The sequence below is a fragment of the Xyrauchen texanus genome, chromosome 33, assembly GCF_025860055.1.
Source record: "Xyrauchen texanus isolate HMW12.3.18 chromosome 33, RBS_HiC_50CHRs, whole genome shotgun sequence".
Taxonomy (NCBI): Eukaryota; Metazoa; Chordata; class Actinopteri; order Cypriniformes; family Catostomidae; genus Xyrauchen; species Xyrauchen texanus.
In genome coordinates, this window is record NC_068308.1 from 15906777 (window position 1) to 15921517 (window position 14741).

Below are 14741 nucleotides of genomic sequence, written 5' to 3' on the forward strand. Positions count from 1 at the left end.
CATCCCAAGTATTAGCATTAGAAGTTATTATATAATGTATAGAGGCCAAATGGAAGGGTCTTCTGCATACCATGCTGTATTACTATATTATCCTTATTCCCATAAAACATAAATATAATGTTTTGACTGATGGAACTTGTAGTAAATAAATAAAGAATATTTTTTTTCAAGCATTCAGGTATATTTTTACGTTTATTATTGAAAAGACGGAGCTGTCACTGCCGCTGTCAATTGCTCCATGCAGCATATTCTATAAATAATCTGTTTTCTACCTCATTCTATGAATGGAATCCAGATTAGATCAGTAAAAGAAGCCGTTATAACAACTGGATGATGATTGAAAGTGGTATATACAAAGTAGATAATGTGTCATGTGTAATGTATGGCAAAGATTCATGGCACAAATTCTATACATGGCCATAATATGAACCAATTACCCTCTGTTATTGTATTTTATGATGAAAATTAATCTAGGTATGATCATGAAAAAGGTTTTCACGCTCTCTCTTACTCGGTCAGTCGCTCACAGTCACACACGCAACTTTCTACTCCAATAACCAAACTAGAAACAAAGGATTGGGATGTTTCTATGCAGTGTGCTAAAACAAGAATTTAAACTTTGCTAGTTCTAAGAGGCTTTCAAAATAAAAATAACCGTCAGATCTGGAAAAATTTGGATAGCGAAAACATACAATATACCACCACAAGAACTTCACAAATCTTCTTAAGTGTGTCTGATATCAACATGCAGGGACAAAGATGACAATCACACACATCTGAACCTCAGGTTCATACAGTTACTCCACTAAAATTACAGATAATTCTAAAATAACAGAATGCTACATCTGTGCTTAGATTAAATTTGAACTGCATCTGGGAGAAACAGTTTGCCTTTGTTGATGCTTTCTTGAACTTTTATCACTTTTTTGCAGTTTAGTGTCATGCAGTCACTCACTGACATAGTGATTGTAGTATGTTGTCCCTTGAGACCCTGCCCTTGACATCCAGACACAATTGTTCACAGGTGATGCATGTAAGCGACCAGGTGTAAACACATGTCTCGCCAGACCACATGTGATCACATCACACGAGACGCATCTTAATACCAGGTGTAAATGGAGTCTGAATCTAACCACGATTTTAATTCAAAACTGTTGTACAACAGAAACACGAAAACATTGGAACGAAATGAGAGAAGAGCATTACAGGTTATACACATACGTACATCAATCATTTATATTGGATATATATTGTAATGAGCAAAAACAATTTTTTTTTTACAGCCGTTTCCTTTCTTAAAAATAAGGTGTTGGATAGGAGGCAAGCAAAAATGTGATGCCTGTATTGAATCGATTTGTTGATTGGTTTGTCTTTATAGGAATAAAAGTTGTACTTTATTATACGAGCCATGTCATACAAAATCATCTAATTTTGTATTCACAGGATACTACTACGTTGGAAATGGCTAAGTCAGAAAGTTTCTAAACAACAATTTTTACATTTTCTACAATGCGAGTGCAACACTTGCCCATGCAAAAGTCGTCGTCACGATGCTAGAATGTTATGTGTCATTGTGAGGAAGTTGTTAAGCACTTGCTCATTCATTTAGCACATTACTTTGAGGTTGCTAGTGTGTTGCTGGTGTGTTTTTTTTCTGCCAAGTTAAAAGAGCCCACCCCTAAGTCTCTATAATATTCTGGTATGGCTCGAGTACCTCTTTGAATGCAAGTCATAGGATTTTTTTTCCCATTTTTGCCACCGCTGGGTGAAAATCAAAGTCTGATCACACAGAAAAGAAATAGCACACATCCCCTAAACAAGCCACATAATTTGAGGAACCATTCATGTCTGTAGCCTTGAGACAAGAGGGGGCCCAATTAGGTTTTCTATAGCATTATCCATAAAAATGTTGCCCCGGGCCCCGTGAATTTAAGCAACATCCCGAGTATAAGAAATAGTAATGCATGACTTGGTATCACATTAGTATGAAGTATGCTAGTGCGATTTCTGAACACAGTGGGCATGAAAGCATCTACGCTGCAATGAAAATGTCAGACAAATTGCACAAAGACTTTAAATCAGGTAACTTAAAAAGATACATTTGAGAAAAGCATCTTTGTAAAATGTTCCTTTGAACAGAATATTCAAAGGATTGATTGGTTCATGGCATTGTGGGCTGACTGATAGCTCTGGATATGTACAAGGCTTATCATTTACACACAATGAGAAGAGAGTGGAGATATCTGTACCAAGCCTCTGATCTATTCAGACCCGGCTGTACCAGCCCGACATGACAGCACAGCTTCTGTCTAGAGACATTCACAACTGAAGGAGATCTTTTGTAACTTTGTGTCAGACTGCCTTTGTAATAACATTATCTACTGGAACAAAAGAGAGTGAATTGGAAAAATATTGCACATTGGTATGGTACTATGAAATTGAGGTGTTTTATTTGTAATTCACTTTTAGAAACATCACAAAATTCCATAAAAGTAAGTTCTTACCATTGCTGACAGAGTTGACATAGTATCTCCGTCCTTGCGGTGACATGTAGCACTTCCAGTCTCTGGGCAGTGGCTCATCAATTGGTGACATTGAAGATAATTTCTACAACGCAAGGAAACACAATTTTGTTTTATTACAGCATTACATTTTTTAGACACTTTAGAGGGTGGTTGATTTGGAAAATATAAGGTTACTGCTAAACAGGGACTAAAAACGGTTCAAAGAACGAAAACCGGAAACGAATGAAACGTAACCAAAAACCGGAACAAAGTGATTTTCAATTGTTCCGGAATGAAAACGTAAGTTGGTAACCGATTACAACAAGTTCATTTTGTTCAGATAATTTTTACATGATACCAAAGGCCAAAGTGTTTATCGCAGTACATTTTTGGAACCACACAACTTCGTTGGGAAAATTTTTTCACTAAGGAGCCAATTTTAACCTTTTTGGTTGATGCGTTTTTGTTGAAAGAGCCATATACCCCAAACAAATAATTTACTATTTTCAAAACAAAATTTTTCAATAAAATAAAATGTTTATATTGCCCATAGACTCCTCAAAAACAAACAAATATGCAAAAATTAATAGGCAACATGTTGCAATATGGAATTGAGTACAAGTGTTTAAAAGGGTCTCCATGAAATTACTTGCTAGGCTGGGCGATATGTAAAAAAATATTTTAATGATAATCACTTTTAAAGTGCAATTCTTCAAGCGCGTCTTTTTGACTAACAGCATTTCTTGTCATGTGTCACTCCGAGACATCTTACAGGTCACCCACCTGTTGCGGGTAGATGGGCAAAATTACTCAAGAATGAAATACATTTTGACGAGGAACTTGCGAACTGGATTAAGCCTCTTGCGGGTAGCGGGTGCTAAATCATATCCTGTGTGCATATAAAAAATAACGAATGTTCATAAAATCCCTTGTAACTGCTAAGATCAATAGTTATCGGGAAACGAAGCCAAGAACTCTATGCATGTGCGTGTTTTGGAAAAGTGCTTTCATTGCACCAGTGAACAGCAGAGCTCACTGCAAACATATATCAAATCAGACGCACATCGGCTGCTTTTCTTTCGTCTGTTCTTCCAACTGTTATCACATTTCGTCAAACGTGCGTCTTTGTGTCTGATTTATTGTAATATATCACTTCAAGAGGTCTTACAGTTCGCTTTCCACAGTGGCTGGTACATCAGCAAAATACTTCGCATGAAAAATCTGCATTTGGTGGTAGTCAATTCAAACCTTGGTGAGACCCCGCGAGCCACTTGATTTTTAACAAAAGAGCCACTTATGGATCACGACCCATAAGTTTCCGAGCCCTGCTCTGAATGAAGACCTTTCTAACAACTATAATTACTACATACAGTATACATGCACGGTTAATTCAGATACAAGGGAAACATTATTAGAGGTATAATGTAAATTTCTCAGTTCTTTCCATGTCTTCACTTAATTATGATGCATTAATACAGATTTCATGCTGGTGGGTTTTGACTCAGAAGCAGATCTGTAAATAAAATGATACTTAACTGTTAAATAAGTTCTTGTTATGATTTCTATGCTGATAAATGTTTGGCTTATTTTCGCTTATTTTGGTGAGGCAAGTGGCTTATTTTAGGCTTGTTTTTCAGACCAGGTTTGGCAACACTGCTATTGGTAAATTACCCACATCTTAGCTGAGGCTGCGGAACTTCTGAACCAGAATGAAAAAATACAGATTTTGAGGGGGGCCTGGGTAGCTCAGCAAGTAAAGACGCTGACTACCAAACCTGGAGTCGCGAGTTCGAATTCAGGGCTTGCTGAGTGACTCCAGACAGTTCTCCTAAGCAACCAAATTGGTCCAGTTGCTAGGGAGGGTAGAGTCACATGGGGTAACCTCCTCGTGGTCGCTACAATGTGGTCCTCGCTCTCAGTGGGGCGCGTGGCGATTTGGGTATGGATGACTTTGAGAATAGCGTGAAGCCTCCACGGTGACATGCTCAACAAGCCACGTGATAAGATGTGTGGATTGACAGTCTCAGGCGCGGAGACAACTGAGATTAGTCCTCCACCACCCGGACTGAGGCGAGTCACTACGCCACCATGAGGACTTTGGGAATTGGGCATTCCAAATTGGGGAGAAAATCAAAAAAATTAAAAATATTGATTTAGCTCAGAACGAACCAAAATGAAAAGCATTTCATTTTTAGTCCCTTTCTTTCCAGTGACACACTTTCTCAAAGTATTCTTTACTCGAATACAGTGGCCCCAAAAAGTATTTGGATACATGTGTCACCTAATATATATGACTTTCATTGCAATAGAACAAAATATAAAGTCAGAGCTGTGACACATGCTTTATATACATTCCAAGTCAGTTAACTTAAGTTCACACAGGTGCCCAAGCAATAATGTTATTTCGATATGTGTATTTCATCTGTGGACAGTTTGACAACCAGAAAGTGTTCAAATACTTTCATATTTTTCATTTTGAACATTGCATCTATCCTTTTATTATTTGATCCCACTTGTTGCTTGAAAAGTGTGCTTGTGCTAACTTTCTTGAAAATAAATGCTGCACAGTTTGATATTTTGGTTTTTTTATGCAATGACAGTGCAAGTTAAGAAGTCATTATTGAATCTGGCATGTTTTGCTTTGGGATCTGCCCATCCTCTTACATAATGTGTTTAACTTGAGCAGTTGGCAACATTTCTCCAGAGTTTAGATCATAGAGGTTTTCCCACTCGTAATTTCATCCAGTTGAGAATGCTGTAAATGTGTGGGAAGGATGAAATGCCAGAAGTAAATGAAGTCTCCATTTCAAATCAAACATGATATTAGAAGACAAATGCTCAGCTGCAGTCTGACAACTGGCTCTTTGTATGGACTAAACAACTACATTTAAAAGATCATTAAATCTTTTCACTCATCAAAGAGCCAAATGGAGCACACCAATAGCAAGAATGACTTATGATTATTCATAATTATATAGGACTTGCTGTACTGGATTTCCTTTTGATACAAAAATAACCTCTGTAAATACATAATCCAACCATTTCCAAATGTATATTTTGAGAATTAACATAAAAGTTGTGTATCTAAATACTCTGCACTGGGATACATGTTTCTTTCAAATCAAGTAATCACAGAAAATAACAAATGTGGATTTTGGAATGTCCCCTAATATCATTTTAATTACATATTCTTTAAATGGTTTACAGGAGACATTAGCGAAACACAAGACTGTGGTTCTCTCTCAAATTGCACTTATGCCTTGTGGAACATTTTTGCCATTTAAGCAACGATTGAGAAAATTCTCCTGTGTTTTTGTGGAAAAGAGCCTCTAACTCTATATATTGACTGGTAAAGTGGAAATGGAACACTGAAGTTACTGATACTCGAATTAAGATCATTTGATTTTTTTTTATGATCTTTCCCTTTAAATGCAAGAATTTGGCGAAGTAAAGGGAGTCAATGTGCCTGCATGACCATATGTAAGATAAAATAATGCATAGTTCCAGATGGTTAACCTTATAAATCCTGAATGCCACACGAGGCTCCAAATTTGCCCCTGGCTACCTATATATGTTAACAACAGACTGTCTGTGCCTCCCAGATCCTCATGACATATCATGGCAATGACATTCATGATATCCAACCAGTAAATATGGTGCCAGTGTTCTTTAGCACCTTGCTTATGCTTCCAATGCTTAAACTTAACCATGTTTTGAATCACTAGAGAATGTCAAAAAATAGGTTCATAGGCATGTAGCAATCAAGGCAAAATAAGTACGACTTGAATATAAGGACTCAAATTCTTCTGGTCTACCCTTAAAGTTTATGTAGATGTCAAGAACAATGCTGTTTATTAATCTGTATGAGGTAGTTCCCACAACCCCCAAAAAATCATTCTGTGCCTCTTTTCTGAAAAATCCATGGCACATTCACATGGTTTGGGGCCTGTTTGGAAAATCAGGAATGGCCTGTGAAAGAATGCTTTGAATGTTTAATCTTGTGGATAAGGTCTATCAAACATAAATATCCCCTACCTTGACCAAATTACTTTTCTATCCTCAATTCTCAGACATTTCGGACAAATTTAGTCTGATTTAAGAGCTGGTGTGTTATTTTCAACAGTTTATGGCTACATTATGCACACTGATTAAATTGGGGCATACATGTATTTTTTTAAGCATTTTACAGTCAATTCCATTATAATGCTGAATAGTATATAAAGCTGAAAAATTTGTTCTCTGAAAATGTCCTAATAAAAATCTGTTGTCAGCTCTTAAGCTAGACATGATTAAGAGTCACTCTGACATCACCAGTCCAGAATAGAATGTTTGAAACAAACATCCAGTGTTTCAAAAGAAGATTACAGCAAAATCATTTTGAGGTAAGAGGAGATCCACTAGTGAACTCTACCAGTAGATGTAAATGTGTGACTGGCAAGGGTCAAGGATATGAGTGCTGGCTTAATCTTGAGTACTTTAGGACCTAAACACTGTGTTCAGCCCATTATTGACATCGACATAATATACAAGCCTGATCTCACGAAATTTGTGTGACAATAGGAACATTTTTGCAAACCAAAATGTGGTGCTTCATTACACGTTTGGCTGCAGTTTCCCAGTGAAATGTCCAGCATGGGGCACCAAAAGCGAGTGAAATGATGTTGTAATCAGACAAGGTTTTTAAGATGAATCTTAAATGGATGTTTTGAGTAAAACGTACCTCCCTAACCTAAAACTTTAACCTAAACCTAACCAATAGTGTTCAAAAACATAAATAAGAGGTGAACAAAACAAACATACTTAACCTTTACCAACACCTAAACCTACTTGATATTTTTTTAGATTGAAATTCAGCATTAAAAGCACATTTACTGAAGCAATCATGCATAAACAGCCATAGTACCCATTACTTTTGTGAAAGTTAATTAAAAGCACAGTTGATGTGGTGTCTCTAGTGTTCATTTCACCAGAAAACTGCATTTGTGCAAACCTAAAACGTAGTTTACACAAATGTTATTATAGTAACGTTCATTCTATGAGTCTAGGTTGCAGCATAAAATTGCCAGTAGTCATCACTCAAATTATGTCATGGAGCAGTTCAAACAATAAAAAGAATAATAGTAAAACTCAGTAAGAAATCATTCAACACATATTCACTCTATTTGGCAAAAAAGTATAGGAAGCTATCCTCAATCATACACAGAAAGAATACATTTGATAATACTTTCAGATATAAATAAGAGTGTAAAATAGTATGCTCAGCTCTATTTGGTTCAATTAACCATGTTTAAATCCCTTCCGCAGAAATCCACACATTTCCCACAATTTTCTCAGCACAGGAAAAAAGAACCATTTGCAGATTGAGTCTGGGCTTGCTAGTACAGTGTCTTTAAGCCAAAGTTTTATTTTTCCTATTATGTAGTGTCAGCAGTATAAGCCCTTCAGGACCAAATATAGGGAAGTGTCTGTTTCCTATTTTTGCCTGTTTATTCAATCACTTTCACACTTATTAACAACCTCTTCTAACAGGGTGCTGATTTTATTCCCATTTCAACACTTCTCTAAAATTCTGTGGCCTTGACAATGTCAGTTACCAACCTGTTGCATGTTATGTTATATATATATATGCTTAATTAGGCATCCCATGATCCCTTAAAAAAAAAAAAAGGAATAAACTAAAAACAGAATTCCAACAGTCTATCACCATTCACAGTGGAGTGAAATACTGGATTGCTGCAATCACTGAGAGGGCTGCGAGAAAAGCAACCAGAGACTAAAAATGGTTCAAGGAACGAAAACTAACTAAATGTTTTGCAGAACGCAACCGAAAACCTTAAAACAAAGTGATCTTCAATTGTTCTGGAGTGAATTTTTTTTTAAATGCTGGTAACTGGTTATAACCTGTTAATTTCTTTCTGATAATGTTTTAATGATACTAAAGGCCAAAGGGTTTATCACAGTAAATCTTTGGAACTACACCACTTCATGATGCCCAAAAACATTAAACATGTGCTTTGAGGGGGCCTGGGTAGCTCAGCAAATAAAGACATTTACTACCACCCCTGGAGTCATAAGTTCGAATCCAGGGCATGCTGAGAGACTCCAGCCAAGCCAAGGTAGAGTCACATGTGGTAATCTCCTCGCGGTCGCTATAATTTGGTTCGCTCTCGGTGGGGCGTGTGGTGAGTTGTGCGTGGATGCGCGGAGACGTGAAGCGTCCATGCACGCATGTGTCCGTGGTAACCCACTCAACAAGCCACGTGATAAGATGCACGGATTGACGGTCTCAGACGCAGAGGCAACTGAGAACTGAGAAATAAGGCGAGTCACTGCGGCACCACAAGGACTGCACTGGTGGGAATTAGGCATTCAAAATTGGCAGAAAAAAGGGGAGAAAAATAAAATAAAAATTTGCTTTGGTCCTGAAGGAAACTGTTGCATCACACATTTCTTTGACTAATTGCCAATTATGGATGTCGCATTCCCTGAATGAAGAAAATTTTTACAACTATACTTACTACATACAGTACACATGCACGTTTAATCCAGATAAAAGGAAAACATTATTAGAGGTAAAAAGAACATTTCTCAGTTGTTTCCAAGTCTTCACTTAATTATTGTTAGATATGATGCATTAATAAGACTAGATGCTTCCGGGTTTTGACTCAGAAGCAGATCTGTAAATAAAATGATGCTTAACTATTAATTAACTGCTTGTTATGATTTCTATGCTGATACATCCACCACACAGAAGAAAATGAATTGCTTGTTTTTGCTTATTTTGGTGAGGCAAGTATTTTGGGCTTTTGCGATTGACATTTCACCTGCCCATACTGTCATTTATTTTTACAATTTTTTTGTGTGATTACATTTCTTTTTATTGATTCATATATTAAACATAGAAGAGCAAAACATATACAAATGGAATCAATACAATTCCCCCTCTCCAATGCCCCAGCCAGGCCCCCAACAACACCCCAGTGGTCATAAAAAACAAAAACGAAACATAATAAATATACTAAATCACACACACATTAACCCCATTGCCCCATTTCCCCACAAACAAGTCCAAATTTCCCAGTCTTCTAGAAGACCCTTCCTCAAAAGCCACAACCCTCTCCATCTCCGAGCACCACTCTTAAAATGGGGGCACTCCAGCCAACTTTCATCCCCTTAAAACTATTTGTCTGGCGATTATGACGCTGGTTAGGACCCAACAGTTTATATGCTTATTCTCCACATCGATGACTGCCCCACTGCGCAAAACACATAGTCTGGGCAAAACAAAATTTTAGTGCCCAATAAATAACACATAAATCTCAGAACCTTCAACCAAAACTCTTGGATATTAATACACCACCAAAAGACATGGGTTGTGTCTCCATCTTCCGATTGACATCGCCAGCAGGTGGGTGTGACTTTAAGACCAAGCCTATACAATCTAGAGTGGGTCCAATAGAATCAATGTAAAATCATATAGGTCACCGAGTGTAGTAACCCCCCAGAGTACTGTCCTTTTAAAATTAACATTATTCTTATACTTTGCTCTAACCGGTAACCTTTTGGAAAGGAGGCTGTGGAACTTCTGAACCGGAACGAAAAAAATAAAGCTTCTGCTCAGAACGAACCAAACTGAAAAACATTTCATTTTTAGTTCCTGAAAGCAACACATTGTGTCAAGTGAAATATTTTACACATACTTGGAAACTAATTACCACAAGACCCATGACTCAAGTTAGAGGCAATGGAGACTGAGACGGAACAGTGTCGAATCCAGGCTCAAACAGACTAGGCAAAGAAGTATAAACGCTAAGTAAACATGCAAGTGGATGACTAAATGGTTTCATTTACTGGATTTTGTTTTGGTTTCTCCAGATGTCAAACTTGGAGTCTCATTCCAAAGTATCTAACTCCCACAGATTGTGATGCAAACAATAGTTATCACTGTGGGTTTAGCTTGAACTTGTTCTGATAACAAGGACTGTTTTGTACAGCTAGTCTCTGTATTTCACCTTAAGCTGGACTGGTTAGAGTCTTTCTTTTTTGGCCTTTTTGCCAGAATAAGTGTCTGACAAAAGAGTCAGGTCAGTTACTGTCTTCAGGTTACTATTAAAGTTCCAAAGTCAATTACAACTGGACAAAGTTCATTCATTTTTTAAATATCTTCTCTTACTATGCAGAGACAACTATAAGTAAGTCTTTTATGGTTAATTTGCCCTATCAAACCTATCAAAACTTTGTTCTAGAATCTTAACCAGCCCAACAGAGCAGCACAGTTGGCCGAGTTTATTGAGAGACTATCTTTTTGTCCAAACACTGGAAGCTGGTGGAGTGTTTGGGAAAACTGTTGAATAAAATTGTTATTTTTCCAATTCTATTTGGTGATGGTAGTGGCACAGAAATTAAACATTTTAATTATTCATAATGTGTTTAAAGTAGTACATTCACAAACTTATCAAAACTAGACAATCATTAAAAACTTATTTCATAGACAATGAGCTACAATTAACCTTTTTGTTCCTCTGTAAATGGGACCAGTCAAAGGCTCTATGCTTTCAGTCTGTCAATCATTCTGCAATCTTTCCAACACTCATTTCCAGACATTTGCTAATACCCACTAAACATTGTGACTCAAAGAGACCTGTTTGTCATTTTTAGATTTCATTGCCAACAGGAAATGTCCTGTGCTTGTGTCAGATCATTTAAATATGCAATTATGGCTCATCTGACTAATACGTTTAAACTCAGTTTTTTACAATTCTTGACATTTAATAGTAGAAAAACTTATCTGTCTTAAGGACAGTTAGGATCACTACTTTATTTAAAGAATGTGAAATGTCAGAATAATAGAGAAATATTAATTCAGCTTTTATTACTTTCATCACATTCCCAGTGGGTCAGAAGTTTACATACACTTTGCCTTCCACAAGCTTCTCACAATAAGGTTGCTAGAATTTTGGCCCATTCCTCCAGACAGAACTGGTGTAACAGAGTCAGTTTTGCAGGCCTCCTTGTTCGCATACACTTTTTTAGTTCTGCCCACAGATATTCTATTGGATTGAGGTGCTTTGTGATGGCCACTCCAATACCTTGAATTTGTTGTCCTTAAGCTATTTTGCCACAACTTTGGAAATATATTTGGGGTTATTGTCCATTTGAAAGACCCATTTTTGACCGAGCTTTAACATCCTGACTGCTGTCTTGAGATGTTGCTTCAATATATCCACATCATTTTCCATCCTCATGATGCCATTTTTGTGTGACGTGCACCAGTCCCTCCTGCATCAAAACACCCCCACAACAGGATGCTGCCACCCCCATGCTTTGCTGTTGGGATGGTGTTCTTTAGCTTGCAAGCCTCACCCTTTTTACTCCAAACATACAATGTTTTTGTTTCATCAGACCATAGGATATTTCTCCAAAAAGTAAGATCTTTGTCCCCATGTGTACTTGCAAACTGTAGTCTGTCTTTTTTTGGTGGTTTTGGAGCAGTGGCTTCTTTCTTGCTGAGCAGCCTTTCAGGTTATGTGGATATAGGACTCGTTTTACTGTGGATATAGATACTTGTCTACCTAAATCCTCCAGCATCTTCACAAGGTCCTTTGCTGTTGTTCTGGGATTGATTTGCACTTTTCACACCATACTACATTTATCACTAGGAGACAGAATGTGTCTCCTTCCTGAGCAGTATGGTGTTGTTTGTACAGATGAACCTGGCACCTACCTTTAGGCATTCTGAAATTGCTCCCAAGGATGAACCAGACAATCAGAGGACCCAATTTCTTTTTCTGAGGTCTTGACTGATTTATTTTGATTATCCCAAGATTATCAAGAAAAGGTGGCACCGAGTTTGAATATAGACCTTAAAATACATCCACAGGTACACCTTCAATTGACTCCAATTAGTCAAATAAAAGTGAAACAATTTGTCTGAAAAAATGGCTGGAAAAATTACTCGTGTCATGCAAGTAGATGTCCTAAATGACTTAAAAAATAAGTAAACTGTGGAGTGGTTAAAAAATGTATTTCAATGACTTTACAATGACTTGTAAACTTCTGATTACAACTGTACACTGCTCATTGATTGGCTGGAATGCATGCATTTCAAACTGTTGAATGCACAGGTAGTTCCGGTCAGTTTTAATCACTTTTCGATATTAATGCGCAGTTTGTAACTCTAGCAGCATAACATAACAGAGCAAGCAGAGAGAGTTAAGGTAACTGAAAACATTTCCTAACCACTTTCATCAGCATAGCTAATATAATGGAATTCAGTTTTGCAAGGAGGGTGAGAGAAGGAAATCATGACCTATTAAATGCGTTTTTCACTGTCCGGCAAAGTGATGCAAGATGATTTAAATGGTAATTTGTTGTGTATGTTATCTGCTGAGGTGCCACCCTTAGACACTAGAGGCTTTTTTCATGGTTTGTTGTTCATGTCATATTTTCCACTCAGGTTTTTTGGTGCTAATGTGTGGGTCTGCTGTGAACTTTGACAATGTATGTGTGGAGCGGAGGGGGGCGGGGCCGGGAATATCGGAATATTCCCTCGCCTATTTTGTTGGTGTTTGTCCCCTTTCGTCTCCTCCCAGGGCGAGGAAGGCGGGGATGACCACGCGAGATACACCCCGCCCCAGGGATGGGGGGGGTGTAAGTCATGCCGGTGGTGCGGAGGGGGGGCGGGGCCGGGTCGGAATATCGCGCGCCCGGTCCCCAATCGGCCTGATGAGGCACGCGAGGGATAAAGGCGGCCGGTGACGATTGTTCGAGAGAGAGAGAATTACGGGCAGGTCCGCATGTGTGTTTGTTTATGTGTTTTTGAGTTTAAGTTTCTCATTAAAATATCATTTATGTTGACAAGCCGGTTCTCGCCTCCTCCTTGCCCATCCTTTAACTGTTTTACAGTATGTGATACTGGATGTAATTCTTTCTGTCACTGCTGTTATAGACTCCATGCAATTGCATTTTAATGGCACTTTCAGACTGTACACTGCAGTAAAAACACATGATTTGTTATATAAAGGTTATTTTATGTTGTGTTTGTTAATTTCTTGATATTACTTACACAAATAATACTTATTTTTATATGGTCATATTTTAATGTTGGAATTCCTTTAATTGTATCAATTTACCCAAAACCTGGCCAGGGTCTACAGAGGGAAATAATTAGTTTAGGCCAACTCTTAAATAGATGCTGAGATATCCATGAATGTGTACTGCCCCTGTTACAGTAAGGAATGTACAATGTACTGTATGCGAATTTGTATGTGAACTAACCAATCTCATTTTATGTTAAATATCTCCAGTGCTGGGCTGTAAAGGAATACTTGTACTGGCCTTACATATTCAGGATACAAAAATTAAGTAACTGTATTCAGCCCCATTCTGTTCTCAAGCACCTGTATTCAGAATACAGTTTACACCTCGTATTAAGATGTGTTTCAGGTGATCCGATCACATGTGGTCAGTGATAAATACAGGTGTAAACGGGTCCGAAACATTTTGTTAGATCACAAAAACCACAAACGAAGGTAGTAAAAAAAACACACATGACCACATCGCATTTGAGGTGTACACGCTAATCCATCCAGATGCATCCCAGACAGCAGCGAAGCGCCAACCCTCGCCTGTTAATAAACCGCTGTGTTAAAACAAGAGTTTTAACTTTGACGGTGCAGCTTTAAAAGGAAATAACTGAAAATGCAGATACATATAAAAGCATGGTAACTTCAGGGATCTTCAATGACCACAAAATAAGGCAGAAAAATTAAAATCTTGTCAATCAAGTGAGAAACTTTTTTTTTTTACAGAAACGTGCACTTGCACTCTCTCTCCCAGAGCAGCTGCGATTCCAGGATTGAAAATCAGGCAACCGCAAAGTAAAGTTGTTGTCTTAATCAGCAGGCTGTCAGCTGTGCACCAGAATCAATATAGTCAATACATTTGAGCGCATTATACATCGTTTCCTGTGATTGTTATTGCTGTTAAATACATTTATTTGACATATCATTTGAAGAGATTCACAAACAAAAATCTATAATTGACAATTAAAATCAAAGGAGTAAAATAATTACAAGCACCCCCCAAAAAAGTGTCAGTAATAAAAGAAGTATAAAATTCTAAGAAAAAATAGGCCTTAATATGGAAGCATGCATAGTTAAAATAATTGACTACATTGTAAGATCCTGTGACAACAATGTTGCATGCTTAATTTCTGTTGCATTTCAGTGGCATTCA

General features: G+C 37.6%; 1 pseudogene; it reads right to left on the reverse strand.

Moving 5' to 3' along the window:
* Window positions 1-14741, reverse strand: part of LOC127626540 (growth arrest-specific protein 7-like) — a 55056-nt pseudogene that overhangs the window by 38257 nt on the left and 2058 nt on the right.